Source organism: Notamacropus eugenii, chromosome 6 (genome assembly GCF_028372415.1).
Source record: "Notamacropus eugenii isolate mMacEug1 chromosome 6, mMacEug1.pri_v2, whole genome shotgun sequence".
Taxonomy (NCBI): domain Eukaryota; kingdom Metazoa; phylum Chordata; class Mammalia; order Diprotodontia; family Macropodidae; genus Notamacropus; species Notamacropus eugenii.
The window spans coordinates 305,179,828-305,196,089 of record NC_092877.1 but is presented as its reverse complement, the minus strand read 5'-3'; the positions used below and the strand labels follow the sequence as shown (position 1 = coordinate 305,196,089).

Below are 16,262 nucleotides of genomic sequence, written 5' to 3'. Positions count from 1 at the left end.
TCCTTGGAAAACAAAAAACTGATATTTTGCCCAAAAGGTTGCTTTTATTCGTTGTGGGAAGAGCCTCATGGCAATGATACAGCTGCACAGTAATTATTCTTCCCTTTCTTTCCTTTAGTACATTCTTCCACCTCACAACTTCCTGCTTCCTGACCCTTGTTGGGATGGCCCTCTATTTCTACATGTTCTTTTTTGTTTGTTCTCACTTTGAAGTGCTTCTTGCTTGCTTTCAAAGAGCTTTATTCTGTTCTCCTTCATCTAGAAAGCAGAGGTGTCTCTTTAGATCTTTCCACTTTTCTTCTACTAGGGAGATCGGCCTCTACTTTGTCCATGCATAGCTGTTGTTACTGGCAGAAAGATAAACATAATTCATTTGATCTCTATAAAATTCCACTTGAAGTCAATACCTGTTGACTGTTGAAAGCAAAACCATCTCTATCTCCTATCTTTTTGATACTTCCAATAACAGACTTATATTAAACTGGTATGGTAGAAAGGGAATTAATTTACCATGCCATTTCTGGCTGAGCTTGGAGTTCAGCTACTCCAGTCTTTTCAATTAAAGTTGCGGATTGCCTAAAGTTCAGTAGAAAGATACATATTGTGTATTAACTGTGTATTGCCAACAATAATTTTCATGAAAGAAATAGCATTAAAGTTGTTATCAAGTCTTTTATGTCTAGTAAAAAGTAGGTAAATCTTGTAATAAGACCAACAAATAGTAGATGAGCAGCCCCAGTGGTACAGTGCGTCTAAAACTTTGGAACTATAAAGTATTAAAAAAAATATAAAGACTTTCAGTATGTTGGCCATATACTCTTTTTAAAAAAGATATTTCCATATTAGTCATGTTGTGAAAGAAACAGAACAAAAGGAAAAAACTACAAAACAAAATAAGTGAAAATAGTCTGCTTTGATCTGCATTCAGATTCCATCAGTTCTTTTTCTGGATGTGGATAGCATTTTCTATTATGAGTCTTTTGGAATTGTCCTGGATCATTGTATTGCTGAGAAGAGCTAAATCAATCATATTTGACCATCATGTTCTCCTGGTTCTGCTCACTTCATTTTATTTCAGTTCATGTAAATCTTTCCAGGTTTTTCTGAAATCAACCAGTTCGTCTTTTCTTGTAGCATGATAGTATTCCATTATATTCATCTATTACAGCTTGTTCAGCTATTCCATAGTTGATGGGCATCCCCTCAACTTCCAATTCTTTTCACCATATATTCTTTAGAATACTTATGGAAGAATGTGAACAGAAATTGCATAAGACGAGAAAGCTTGGATCATGATCTACACTAGTAGAAGGAATGTCCAACTTGGTGTTTAACTACCAAGTATGTTGCTGGTCACTTGCCTAATCCTGTTCAATAATAAGGACAAGGCACTGGCAATACCATCCTCGTACTTTGGTATTATGTATTCCACCTAAACAACAAAGGGCACTCAGGAAAAACATTATAGTTCTCTATAAGTGTCAGTCAATCAGAATTTATGTAGCACTTACTCTGTGTCACGTATTGATTATACTAGGTATTGGAGCTAAAATACAAAAGTAAGACAATTCTCAGAGAGTATGATACTGACCTATGGCTCTACAGATATCTTCTATATGAATTTATCTAATTAGTTTCCTGGCTTAGCCCCCACCCACCTGGAGAACTCCGCTAATCCTTTTGTCCAGTGTTTCCAATTAACCATGCTAGCATAGCATAATAGAGCCAGTCACACTTATATGCTAGCCACCTCTGCTGACCTACTTGTTATCTTTGTATATTATATTACTACACATTGTCTCCTATCTTCCTGCCTTTGCACAGTTTGCCCTCCATGCCTGAAAAAGTCTCCTTTCTCACTTCCATTGTATAGAATACCTGGCTTCTTTCACAACTAAGCCTATAAACTATCTTTTCCTAGTTGCTAGAGCTTTCCTGTTTAAGATTACCTTCCACATACTCTCTATGTATTTTGTATTTATTTCCATGTTGTTTCTCCCATTAGAATATAAATCTCTTGAGGGCAAAGACTGTTTTTCTCTTTCTTTGTGTCCCTGGTGCTTAGCAGAGTGTCTGGCACACAGTAAGCACCTAATAAATGTTTGTTGATTATTGATCGATTTTACAGTTTTTTACTCATACCATAGAAGCAAAATAATATATTTATATATAAATGTATATTTACATATATGCATATATATAAATACATATAAAATAACTTCATTAAAATAAGGAATTTCAGAAATATAGTTCAAGTTCTTAGGTTCATATTTCTCCATCAGCCCTTCAATTTAGCAACTAGCAGGAATTCTCAATAGTGTTCCACTAATGACCTCCTGGAAGGTCAAAATCAATAGAAGAAACTCAGTATCTGGGACACTGATCCATCACTTTTCCTCACTTACTACTCTAATTGGTTGAGACCACCAGTCTTGTCCTACAACTTCTTCTTAGAATAACTGACTCATCTATGGCTTATTTTATCACTACTGAAGTGTGCTGGAATGGACTCAGTAGTAGACTTATGTATGGAGAGAGATTCTTGGGCTCCAGAGCAGACCCAGTCATGGAGAATAATTCCTCTTTTATCCTTTCACCTTCCCTTCTCTCAGTTTTTGTGCTAACTGGTTGCTAGTTCACTTCCAGATCTTGGTTAATTCCTTGCTCCTGTTCCTCACTCAAAGATTTTTGGGTATTATAAACTTTGTGGGTGTGCTTTAGAAGCTGTGTGGGAATGGACCAGAGACTTGGGTCCATGATTCATTCTTCCTTGGTATTTGAAATGAATCCTGATATTTGAATGTCAAGAAGTGTAAAAAGAGAAAGAAGAAATCCTAAGTTATTATTGTTAAAAAGTAACCAGTTTGTACGCTTCTGAGATTTTCTTATTAAATTTTCCTTAGCCATCCTATCCAAAGAAGGGTTTTCACCAAACTTTACTCTTGAAGGTAAAAGTTATGCCTTATATAACGTATTTACAGCTAAGGGTTAGTCTCCAATAGGTTGGGAATTTTAAAAAGAAAAACGGTTTTACTTTTAAATTATGATATATTGTTGTAGATTCAACCTCTTTCTCAGAGGAACAAGTAGAAGTTTTAGAACACTGTTCATTGACTTGCTTGCCTTAACAAAAACAAAGATTTATTGTCTTTCAAGATAAGTATTGACTAAATATTGACTTAGGATTGTCAATTCATTGTTTGCCTAAAAGACCAGAAACTCCTGAAATTTTGCTTTAGTTGATGCCTATTTATCATTTATTAATTTATTGTAATCTTAAAAGCACTAATCCATAAGATTAAGCTAGTGTAAACATAACTGAATTTATCATAAGGCAAAGGAAAAATTCTTGTTTATATTTTAAATAATAACTGTTATCATAAGTAATTTTGCCCAATTTTATTTATCCTAAATATAGAACTCATATGTTTAGTTGTGTGATATAGATCATTGGAAAACTTATTTAAAATAATGTGTAGATGTTTAGTACTATAGTTAATAACCTAAATTTTCAAAATGTTTCTTAAACTTCAAAGCCTACCTATGGGAAGATCATGTTTTTTAAGGCTTTTTATCTTCTTTCTTTAAGTCAGTACTATTAATTTGGCTTAAACTACCTTGATGTAACACTATTCCCATAGCCTTTCTTCTTTATTTTCCTCCCTACTTCCTGTTGGTCACCCTGTTCCCTTGTTTAGGGGCTTTATATAAATTAATGATTTAATTTAGCTATTTTGTTCCCTCTTTATTCCTTCTTTTTATCCCTCTCAGTTAAGTAATTAGTTTACAATCCCATCTTCACTCTTCCTCTCCAACTTCTTTGTTAATTTTTACCTGTGCCTTTTTCTAAGAACTTCTTTGCTTTGTTTTCTTCATTTATTTTTATTCCTTTCTATTTTCTGATTCATTGTTTTTATCCTTACTTATACCTTCTTTAATCAACTTGTGCTTCTCATGGAGTTAAGGCTTCTGAAGTACTGAGTTTGAGTTCCCTCTTTTGACCAATTTTTGTGTTACTCCTTTTGTAGATCTTTCCCCACCATCTCCTCTTTTCTGTTGTACTTTGCTCTTAGAAGTATAAATTTGTGAGGGAAGTAATCAAAAAATATTTAAGGGCTAGAAAATGGGGTTGAAAGTATAATTTCTATTCTTAAGGAACTAATATATTAAATAATAATTATGTTTTATTTATTTTAACACTTAAAAAATTTTTTGATTTCCCGTTTCTCTCCCTTCTAACCCCTCCACCACTCATTGAGAAGGCAAGAAATGTTATACGAATTATAAATGTGAAGGCATGCAAAACATATTCCATATTAGCCCTGTTTCACACACACATGCATGCACACACACACACACCAAAAAGGAAGAAAAATAAAGTAAGTGAAAAAAGCATGTTTCAGTCATCACTCAGAGTTCATTAGGTCTCTCTCAGGATGTAGATAACATTTTTCTTCATGAGTCCTTTGGAACTGTCTTGTTTCATTGCATTGATTACAGTAGCCAAGTCTTTCATGGGATTGATCATCATTACATTACTGTTAACAATGTTTTCCTGGTTCTGCTTACTTCACTTTTCATCAATTCATATAAATCTTCCCAAGCTTCTCTGAATCCATCTCCACCATCATTTTTTATAGCACAATAGTATTCCACCACAATTATTACCATAACCTGTTCAGCCATTCCCCAATTGATGAACCTCTCCTTAATTTCCAATTCTTTTCCACAGTGAAAATCCTTTTCCTTTTTCTTTATAATCTTTTTTTGGTAAACAGACCTAGTAATGGTGTTCTTTTATCAAAAAGTACACAGAGTTTTATAGCCCTTTGAACATAGTTCCAAATTGTTCTCCAGAATGGTTGGACTAAGAAACTAATATTCTAATGGATGGCGTAGATATGCAGTTGATAAATACAAATAAATTAAAAGTAGTTAAATAAAAAGCAACTTGAAAGGGAGCATTTGAGAGTATCATGAAAATCTACATGTAGAAGGTGGTGCTTGAGCTGCATCTTGAAGAAATAGAGGGATTCTATGAGAAAGGTCAGGAGGGAGTTATTTCAGATGTGGGGGTCAGTCAGCACAAAGACATGGAAGTCGGAGGTGGAGTGTCGTGTGTGAGGCAGAGAGAAAACATTAGTTAAGTTTGACTAGATTACAAAGTATGGGAAAATGAGTAATGTACAATGAAGCTAGAAAGATAATTTGGGGCCAGGTTGTAAAGGGCTTTAAAACCAAACAGAGAGGTTTTTTATTTTATTCTAGAAGCAATTAGAAGTCACTGGAGTTTATTGAGTAGAAGTTATAACATGGATAAAAGCAGTGTCCTATAATATAAAAATTTCTGTATGTCTCAAATCAAGCAATTCACTTCTCCCCCTTTTTCCTATAATTGTTCTTTCCATTAGCCATCCCATCTCATTTCTGTGTCAGTCCTCCTCTCCCACTTATACATGCCAAATGTCCCTAGGACATCACTTATCCCTTCTCTTGTATCAGGATATTTTCCATTGAGTCACAAAACTCTCTTACAGGCGATCTCATAATACATCAATCCCCCCAAATTAAATCTGTAATGAGGTCCATATGTTCTGTCATAATCATACATGTCTTGTCCACTGGAAATGCTCTTCAATGGAAATCTCTCCCCTACGTCAGGTTGAGATCCCTTTCATTACTTTGGTCTCATTCTCTCCCTTCTGTTGCCTCTTCTTCTCTAGCCAAGAGACAATAAGTACCACTATCTCTTCACTGCTCCCCCGTGGTCTTGATAAGATTATATCACTTATTCTCCTCTAATGTCCAATTCTACTCTCCTCATTTATGAACCCATGGACCCGTTTTGTAGTTTTGCCCTACAAATTACCTTTAGTCACCTGAAAAGGGGGTGAGGTGGAGGTGGTTGTAGTGTTTAGTTCAGGGGTGGGGAACCTATGGCTTCGAGGTCACATGTGGCCCTTTGACTGAATCCAAATGTTTTTTTTTGTCTGTGAAATTTGGATTCAGTCCAATAACCACACTTGAGGACCTAGTGGTCTCAAGGCTACAGGTTCCCCACCCCCAGGGTTAGTTCATGGTGCTTTTGTTCTGTTCCTCCACCTTCACTTCTTGTGTTTCTTAACACTTTACTTTTCACTTTATTTCCATGGCTGTCAACTTATCAAGCACTTACTATGTGCCAAGCACTGTGTTAAGTGCTGGGAATACAAAAAAGGGCAAAAAGCAACCCCTGATGTTAAGGAGCTCAAACACTAACGTGGGAGACAGCATACAGTACCCCATATACATATAAACAAGATTTATACTGGATAAATTGAAGCTTAGGAAAGGCTTCTTGCCAAAAGTGGGATTTTATCTGAGACTTCAAGGAATCTAGGGAAGCCAAGAGGCAGGATGAGGAGAACACGGAGGGCAGACAGTGGAAAGTCAGAATCAGGAGATGGGAGTTTCCAGTACAAGGAACAGCAGGGAGGGTCAGTGTCATGAGATTGCAGAATGTGTGAGATGGGTAGAGTAAGAGGAAAGAAGACTGGAAAGGGAGAGCTTTCAAAGCTAAACAGAGGGTTTTCTAGTTGATCCTGAAGGTGATAGGGAGCCACTGAGGTTTATTGAATAGATCAGATGAGTGTTCTCACAGTTGAGAAGAGTGGGTAGAGTGGGAGAGACTTGTGACAAGGAGACCAGTCGGCTATTGTGATAGACCAGGTTTCAAGTAAGAGGGCCCATCCTAGAGGGCTGGCAGTGTGTGAGGGAAGGAGATAGGATTTAGAGATAGATAGACTGGATATAGTCGATGAGACATAAGGAATATTCAAGGATAACACTAGGAGAGTACCCTCAGCAGTAATAGGAAAGTATTAAAGAGGGTAGAGATAATGGGCAAAAGGTAGTGAGTCCAAATTTGGACATGTTGAGTTAAATATATCTACAGGGCCAGGAGTCAGCTAGGTGGTGCAGTGGATAAAGTGCTGGGCTTGAAGTCAGGAAGACTCATCTTCCCAAGTTCAAATCTGGCTCAAACACCAGCTGTGTGACATTGAGCAAGCCACTTAACTGTTTGCCTCAGTTTCTTCATCTGTAAAATGAGCTGGTGAGGGAAATGGCAAACCCTTCCAGTATCTTTGCTAAGAAAATCCCAAATGGACTCACAAAGAGTCAGACACAACTGAATGACCACAAAATGGAGACCCAGTTCAATGTGTCTAGTAGGCAAATGGAAATGCAAGACGAGAAGTACTTGTGTACTTTTTCATTACTCGATGATCTTTCTTTGTTTTCTTTTGCCCTAAAGAGTTATTTCATTCTCTCTCTCTAAAAGAAGGTGTTTGCTTGTTGTTGTTGTTGTTTCCCCTGCCAGGAAATCTGTGGATTCTTTTGGTGCTTTGTTTTCTATATGCAGAAATACCAGGCAATTTTTCTTTAATTACTTCCGGTATTATATGTTGAGGTTTTTGATTTGTCATGTTCTTCTGAGAAATCTATGATATATAAATTGTCTTTGTGCATTCTGTCTTCAAGGCCAAGGTCTTTGGCATGTACCAATGTGTTCCTTTAATGTTTTTGCCTTTTGCATTTGCCAGATTTTCCTCAGCTTCATTACTTTTGTATTCCAGATTTACTTCTTTGGAGAAACTCTGCTGTGGATTCAATTTTTTAACAATGCTAATTGAGGTTTTCATTATCATCATTATTATTATTTCTGCATGGAGAGCTACAAATTCTGATATAAACTCATTCTCAATGTCTTCTCTTATGGATCTTATTTCTTTTTTAAATGATTCTGAAATTTCTTTTTCTATGTTGTCTTAAGATTCCACAGGATTCATCAAGCATTGGTTTTCACTTTCCCATGTCTCAGTTTGTCTGAGGCAACACCCATTCAGTGATTAAAGGCTAGGTAAGAATTGAGACCAAAGATGGCTTAGTTTGACTTCCCAGAAGAGTAAGTCTGGCATGGGAAACCCCCAGAGCTCCAGAGATTACATTTAAACTAGGATTTAAAAGCTTGTACGCTGAGTTGAGGGCAGGGGGCATTATAGCATCATAAAGAATACTCTTAAGTTTTCTGTTAAGTATTCAATAAGGAAACAGTTATACTTAGCTAAGGTAGGAATGGCCTCTGGCTCCATATGGAAATATGTCTGCTCAGCAGGACCACACCCTCCAAAGTGTTTATTCTTGTGGTCTTGGGATATCCACCAAGTTTGGAGGGTTCCTACTCCACGTGGGTGGCCCTTTTTATGCGTTTAGGTTATCAGGAAGCCATGTGTCAGTGTCATCAGAGGTTACTGGGAAATTGCATCAAGGGAGGCACAAGGACCATTTAGATCCCCAGGGATAGCTTTGTCAATTTTTTGGTAAAACTAGACTAATTCATGTTGCTGGGGATGACAGGGGAGGGGAGAGGCAGCACATGGACAGATATAAATCCTGTACTGGTGATTATAAAATCTTTTCATATTCATATATCATATATTCATATTTATTTATTTATTTATAATATTTATAACAATTAATATATATTATATAATTATATTATATAGTGTATAGCATATACTATATAATATCTTATTTATATATTTATAAAATGAAAAAATAATTTATAAAATTATAAAAATGGAATTCCTAGCAAACATCATTTTGATGATTCCTAGTACTTTCCATAGAGCAAAGGAATTAAAGTGGAAGGTCAAGAAATAATGTATTGTATTCTGGTTGTGACTGGAACAAACTAGAGTTTGTAAAGAGGTTTGAGATAAGGCCAAGAAGGTGGCATATGAGGGTAAAGAGCCTAGAATGCCTAGCCAAGAAGTTTGAACTTTATCTAATAGACAATACGGAACCAATGAATATTTTGAATAGATAAGTGACATGACCAGATTTATATATATGGAAGATTGGCCTGACAGCAGCATGAAAAATGGATTGGAGGGAAGAGATAGGAAAATTTAAAATATCTGTGACAGCTTAGTAAATAATCCTGAAAGATGATGATGAGAGCTTTGTACGAGGGTAGTAGCAATAGAAAAAGAGAGGTTGGGGAGGGTAGAATTTGGGAGGATTTTGAGGGTAGAATTGGGAGGACATTGTAAGTGATTTAGATGTAAGTATTGAGGAAAGAGTCAAAGATGGTATCAAAGCGTCAAATATGGAAGACCAGCTTGATGAAATGGGAGAGGAAGCAGTCTAACAGAAACTGAAGTCAGAAAAAGAAATAGATTTGCTTAAGAAGGTCAGTAAGTGTATTACACAGACACTGACTTTCTTACCTCCAGCTCCCTGGAGGGGACAAATACATCAGATACCATATCGCTTGCCAATGGGACATTGTCCAGGAATAGGACAACATCAGGCCTAATGATTGCCTCTGTATGAAGGGGATCTTCTGACTATGTCATTTGCAGTGATTTTGGGAATGAAGTAGAAAAATTGGAATTGAATATGAATTCAGTCAAATACCTGGAGAAGTAATCTCAAATTACTTACAGATGCAGATACCCAACCCAGGTTTTCTTCTCTATAATAATAGGACCCTCAAAGGTGGGAACCTCAGTCACCTGCTACTGCCCATACAGACATGCTTATTGTATGACTGGCAAATTCCTCCTTTCTCTTCTTCCATTATGGCATGTAATTCATCACAAGCTGCCCAGGCTCCCCCTCCCTACTCTTATCCACACCTCGCCTCACTTCTGAGTCTCTCTTCTGTTCTGCCTCTCCTTTCCATTGTGTCATCTCTACCTCCCATTCGATCATTTAACAAACACAAGATTTTGTACTTCCTTTTCCATTCCTTCCATCTTCTTGCACTCACAAAAATCTGAATTCCTGGGAAGGAAAGCATTCCAGGTTTAAGGGATGTGTTAGGGGGAGGAGGAAGAAGGAGAACCTATGTAAAGTCATGGAGGGGGTAGATTGAATATTGTGTGTCAGTAACAGTAAGGCATTACTTCTCCAGGCCTCAGGTTCCTTCTCTGTAACATGAGATAGTATTAGATGATTCCTAAGAACCCTAGTAGCTCTAAATTTATAATTGAACACTTTTCAAATCCAATCATTCTTCCCTTCCATGACCCTTGGAAGCCTTCCTCTCACATTATTGAAAGTGACAAGTAGGCAGTAACTAGGCCTCCATATTTTAGTTGTCTTTCTCATAGTAGGGCAGGTGATGTGGTGTATAGAGCACTAAATCTGAACTCAAGGAAACCTGAGTTCAAATTCAGTCTCAGACACTTAATAGCTATATGGTTCTGAACAAGTCACATAACCTGTTTGCCTCAGTTTCCTCAACTGTAAAATGGGGATGCTAATAATAGTGCCTCTCAGGGTTGTTGTGAGGATCAAATCAGATATATTCAGCACAGTGCCTGGCACAGAATTGGTGTTATGCCAGTGCTAGTTTCCATTTCTTCTGAATAGTAGAACTACTCATACTGTTCCTCCTTTATGTCCCCTTTACCTGGTTTTTTTCTTTTTTTATGATATTGCCTTCTGGGTGGTTTAGAATTGGAGAAAAGAAGGGGGAAGAGGCAACCTTAGTGTGGTGTGCAGGTCAACTGTTCTCCCAGTAGTGAAGATGGCTTTGTGCCAGGTATACTTCTGACCACTTCTCCCTTTAGGCCACATTACAGTTGCGAGTCAGCTGAGCAGAGTGATGGGTGAAGTAGTGTAGCTAGCTGACTCACACAAAAAACCTTTCATTTTACCATGCTATAGCTGGCTGAGCTAGCCATATACTTGTTAGCAGAATAACTGGTATTACATTGGAGGATTGTGATGTCAGGTGTAGAATGATCAGCCTAAACAAAGGCCCAATCAACAAATTCCTTTAGTTGCCTTTAGTGATAGAACATTAGGAAGTGGAATGTACCAGCACTAACTTGAATTTAGGTTAAATGAATATATTTGTTTTCAAGAGTATATCTGAGAGGCCTCTGAGCTCTTCAGAGTATGTTTGTTAGAGGCTTGAAGTGGGGTGGGAAGCTATTTTTTAAAAGGCCATCAATACATTCTCTTCTGAGGGAGTTTTTTGTTCTTATGAATTGAATGCATTCTCAGAAAAGTTTTTAAATGAGGTTGTGAAGAATGTATTAGCTTTGATCCAGTGTAAAAACTGTTTCCCACTATAAAAAGTCTTCTCTTGGATTGAAAGTGCATAAAGAGATAATGTAGCCAGATTTTAATTCATTATTTACATTTACTATGCCAGTGTGTTTTTCTCCTCATAAGGAAATGAAAGATTTCAGGTTTGATACCTTCCCGAATGTTGTTATAGTAATCATTATTAAGAATACACAGTATTTTTTATTCTAAGCTGAAAACCTTACCAAGGCCAGGGGAAATCCCAGATTTTAAAATCTTATAGAGAATTGTTTTAGATGCTATTACTTGGTTTGCTATTATAACATAAAGAGAGGAAATCTTGTAGTTCATTTAAGAAGTGCTTATTTATTTTCAGGCATGTACTATTTGTAATCAAATAAATCTGTATTAACCCTATAATTTATTTCTTATCCTCCTATCCTTTCTTTCTTCCCCACCCCACCCCAGTGGAAAGTATGGGAAATAAGCAAGATTCACAGTTAGTCATTGCATTTCTTAAGGTCCTATCTGTGCTAAGAACCCAGGGTACAAAGAAGTGCAAGAACGTTATCCCTGCTCTTGAGCTCACATTGTAGTGGGGGAGGCAACACATGAGCATGAATGTGTTTCATGTGTTCAACACATGAATATGCAAGATACATAAAGATTAAATGGAAGGTGATCTCTGAGAGAAGGCTCTAGATTGGGGGAACCCAGCCAGGAAAAGCCTTTTCCAGAAGGCGGAATTTGAGCTTTAGGAAAGCTGGGGAAGCTAAGCAACAGAAGTGAGAAGAGAGAGCATTCTAGGCATGAGGGACAGTCAGTACAAAGGCATGGAGTCAGGGGATGGAATGTGTGTATGAAGAACTGCAAGGTGTTTCGTATAGCTGGATTGTAGAGTTCATGGATGAGAATAAGGTATAATGAGAAGAGAAAGCAAGATTTCATTCTAGAAAGTTTGTGAAGAATTTGGATGCCAAGCAGAGGACTGTATTTGATCCTGAAAGTAATAAGAAGCTACTACATCTGAGTGGGAAAAGAAGATGGAGGGGAGGGGATGGATGACATGATCAGACCCACTCTTCAAAAAAATCACTTGGGAAGCAGAGCAGAGAATGGGTTGGAGTGGGGAAAGTCTTGAAGCAGGAAGATCAATTAGAAGGCTATTGCATAAGTGATGAGGATCTATATTAGAGTCATGGCTATGTGGGTAGAGAGAAGGAATCTTATAAAAGAGATAACATGAAGGCAGACACAGTGTTTTACAACAGATTGAGTATAGGGGAAGAGAAAAAGTGAGGAGCAGAGGATGAGACTAAGCTTACAAGCCTGGGTGACTGAAAGCATGGTGGTACCCTCGATAGTATTAGGAAAGATGGGTAGAGAGAAAGGTTTAAGGGAAAGATAACGATTTCTGTTTTGAATATGAGTTTGAAGTGCCTGTAGGACATTCAATTGGAGATGTCCAAAAGGCAATTGATGGTGTAGGACTCTTAATAGCTCAGGAGAAAAAATAGGGCTGGATATGTAGATCTGGAATCATTTGCATAGAGATGATGATTGAACCCAATGGTGAGATATTAGACAATGATAGATACTAGGCAGTGCTAAAGCTATTTGGATTTATGTAGAGGGTCCTTAATTTATTCTGAGTCAGCAGTATGATTCCCAAGATAGACTTATGAACATCAAAAATACCTTGTCTGAAATAATCTCTGGTAGATGTAACTAGCTGCAAATATGACTCAGGCAGCTCCTGCAAACAGAGAAATCTATGGAAAGGGCTCCTCTTTCATGGAAATCTACCCCTTTTCAGAGAGGGATGATAGAAGAGAGAGCAGATTGGTCATAGGGGCAATTAGAAAGCTTGGTGTTTGGGGAGGGAGGGGACAAAAGGGGAGAAAATTTGGAACCCAAAATTTTGTTAAAATGAATGTTAAAAGTTAAATAAATAAATTAATAAAAGAAAGAAAGAAAGAAATCTACTCCTTTTGTAGTTGACAGAGAATAGGGGAAACTTTGATGATGTTTTTCTTGGAGGCCTAGAATTTAATTTTAGGTCATTGATATGAGGAATTGTGAGCAATCCAACATAAACACACAAAACTCTCATTTACAGTCTTGACAGGGTTTTAAAAAGGACTGGGGATACTATAAAATCCAGCACTATTACTGAGATCCTGGAGGTAATTTTAACTTTGCGATTGTAAGATTGGTGTCATCCCAAGAGTGAAGGTAAAAGGTTAGACCTAGTGTCAAAAGCAGTCTTTTTCTTTTTTTAAAGCAGATTTTAATGATAACTTTTGTTTTTACAATTGACTATATTCTTCCTATATCATACCTCCTCCCCTGCCCAGAGAACCATTATTTATAGCAAATAACTTTTAAACAAGAAAAAAAAAATAAGAGAAAAAAACTTTAGTAAAGCAGATCAATACTTGAAAAAATCTAATGTCTTCTGCAGTGGTCCACAACTATGGCTCCCAGCTTCTGCAGAGGAGTGAAGGAGGTGTCTGCTCATATCTCTTTAGGACCAAGCATGTTCTTTGGAATTATACAACCTTCAGTTTCATTTGTTTCGTGGCGGTTCTTTCCATTCGCATTGTTGCCATCCTGTCGACAGTTTCTCTGGCTTTCCTTATTTTGTTTTGCATCGGTTAATGAGTCCCTCCATTTTTCTCTTTATTCATCTTGCTAATTTCCTACAGCACAGTAATATATCCAAACTGCTCTCTCCAAAGTTACTCACAGTCTGTTGATTGCCAGATCTAATGACCTTTTCTCAGTCCTCATCACCCTCTTCCTCATGGCACTTTGTTTTCTCTCTAGGTTTTTGTTGCACTCCTCTATCCAGGCTCTCCTTCTCATCTTATTGCTCCTTCTCAGTGTTCTCTGCTGAATCTTTATCCAGCTCATGCTTCCTAACTCTGGGTGTCCCACAGGACTCTGCCTGGACTCTTCACCTTTTTCTCTATACTATTTTACTTGGTGATCTCATCAGTTCTGATAGATTCAGCTGTCATCTCTATGTTGACAATTTTCTAATCTGCTTATCTAGCCCTAACCTCTTTCCTGACCTCCAGTCTCATATTTCTACCTGCCTATTGAACATCTTCAATTGAATGTCCCATAGACATCTTAAACCCAACAGGTCCGAAACAGAGCTCACTATTCTACCCACCCACCCTCAAGCCCCGCCCCTTCCCTTTTACTATCAAGAGTACCACCTTGCAGTCACCTGGGTTCACAACCTTGGTGTCATCCTTGATTCCTTACTCTCACCTCCCAAATACATCCTGTTGCCAAGGCCTACCACTTTTACTTTTGTCACATCTCTTTTATTTGCCCCTTCTGTCCTCTGACATTGCCACTACCCTCACACAGGCTCTTATCACTTCACTCTTGTGCTATTACAATAACCTTCTATTTGGTCTCCCTGCTAATGATCTTCTTAAAACATAGATCTGACTATGTCTCTTTCTCCCTCCTTTCCTGTAAACCCCCGCACACCACCACCATCACCACCCTCTACTTAGTAAACTCCAGTTTTTGGACATGGCAACCCTGCAGACTATAATGATAGCTACAATTGAGTTTTATAATTTTTCAAAAATAATTTTGCTATTTTCTTTTTAATTCAGCATAAGTATGATAGTTTTTAGATCCAAGCTAGTAATTTTAGAAATATGATCCAAAAGAAAAATACTGTTTGTATACATTCACACATATCCTCTCAGAACACCTACCATGATTTCAGGCATATAGTAGGCGTTCCATAACTACATATTGATCAAACTACTAAAAAAACTCAACTTTATTATTTGTAGTCCTGTGGCATGACTTATGTTCATAATAATGACCTGGAGGAATTAATACGACTCTGAGTTATCTCTAAACTCTCAAGAAAGATTAGATTATGTCAGTAGAGTTTTAAGGCTAAGTAGATTTGATTGTATTTAAATTGTTTGGAAATTAATCATGAATCTCAAAAATGGCAAATTCTTAAACCAAACATTCAGGTTACTATCTTACCACCTGAAATTCATGAAATAATCTACTTTGTGCAAGTAAACTGCACTGTACGAGAAATGCAAAATGTCAGAAATAGCTTTACTGTTTGATTGAGGAAACCTGTTCCAAGTACCCAATGAGTACAGCCCTACAGGTAGGACCACGCACCAGCACAGATGCACTTGGAGTTTGTGTGTGACTTCTTGTTTTGCAGTCAGAAGCTACACGTTGGTGTCAGAGATTATAGAATGTCAGAGTTGGAAGGGACCTTAGTGATCTCCTACTCTCTTTCAGATCATGCTATGGCTTCTAAGGGGTGGAGAGGAGGAGGGAGTGTATCCCAGGAATGGGGAAAAACTGGGCAGAAATTCCAGAGGCAGCAGATGGAATGTTGTGTGTGAATCACAAGAAGTAGTCCTGTATGGCTAGACCATAGGATGTGCAGAGAATTGTGGATAATAGATCTGGAAAATGAAGCTGGAGCTATATAGTGAAGGAATTTAAATGCCAAGCAGATAGGCTTATATTTGATAGAGGAGATAGGGGGAGCTACGGTAGCTTCCTAAGACAGGGTTGTGACGTAGTCATATCTATGCTTTAGAAACATCATTTTGGCAGATATATGGAGTATGGATTGTATAAAAGCAAGAGAAAAAATTTCAATAATAACTATCATTTAGACCAATTAGGATGATATGGCAACAATCCAGCCAAGAAGTGTTGAGAGCCTCAACTGTTGTGGTAGGAAGCAAATAAGTGGAGAGAATGGGATATGTATGAAATGTATTTTTTTCTCTAGGCTAAACATCCCTTGGTTTGTTTAATTCTCAGATGCCAGTCCTTACCCCATATTTCCATTCAGTTACCAAATCTAGTCTTTTCTACATCCACACAATCTCTCCCATCTAACCCTTTCTTTCTGTTCACATTTACCATCCTGAGCCTCAGGGCTCAGGCCCTTAGCACCTCTTGCCTGGACTGTTTCTTCAAGTCTCTCTCTGTCCCAATTCATCTTCCACATTGTGGCTAAAGTTCTTTCCCTTGCCCCTCTTACCATGTCACTACCATAGCTCAAGAAACTCCAAGAGCACTCCCTGTTGCTGTTACAATCAAATATAAACTCTGCCTGACTTTTAGAAACTTGTCACTATGACTGAACAAGTTGT

At 37.6% G+C, this 16,262-nt stretch overlaps 1 protein-coding gene and 1 long non-coding RNA gene across 7 annotated transcripts in view; one reads left to right on the top strand and one right to left on the bottom strand.

Annotated features, from left to right (window-relative positions):
* The window catches only part of PLEKHM3 (pleckstrin homology domain containing M3), a 209,441-nt gene that overhangs the window by 53,346 nt on the left and 139,833 nt on the right, over window positions 1-16,262 (top strand). The window lies entirely within an intron of this gene.
* On the bottom strand, window positions 25-10,863 carry LOC140509667 (uncharacterized). The gene is made up of 2 exons (XR_011968869.1): window positions 10,463-10,863; window positions 25-347 (listed from the first exon to the last, which is right to left on the bottom strand). It is a non-coding gene; the product is annotated as an uncharacterized lncRNA (long non-coding RNA).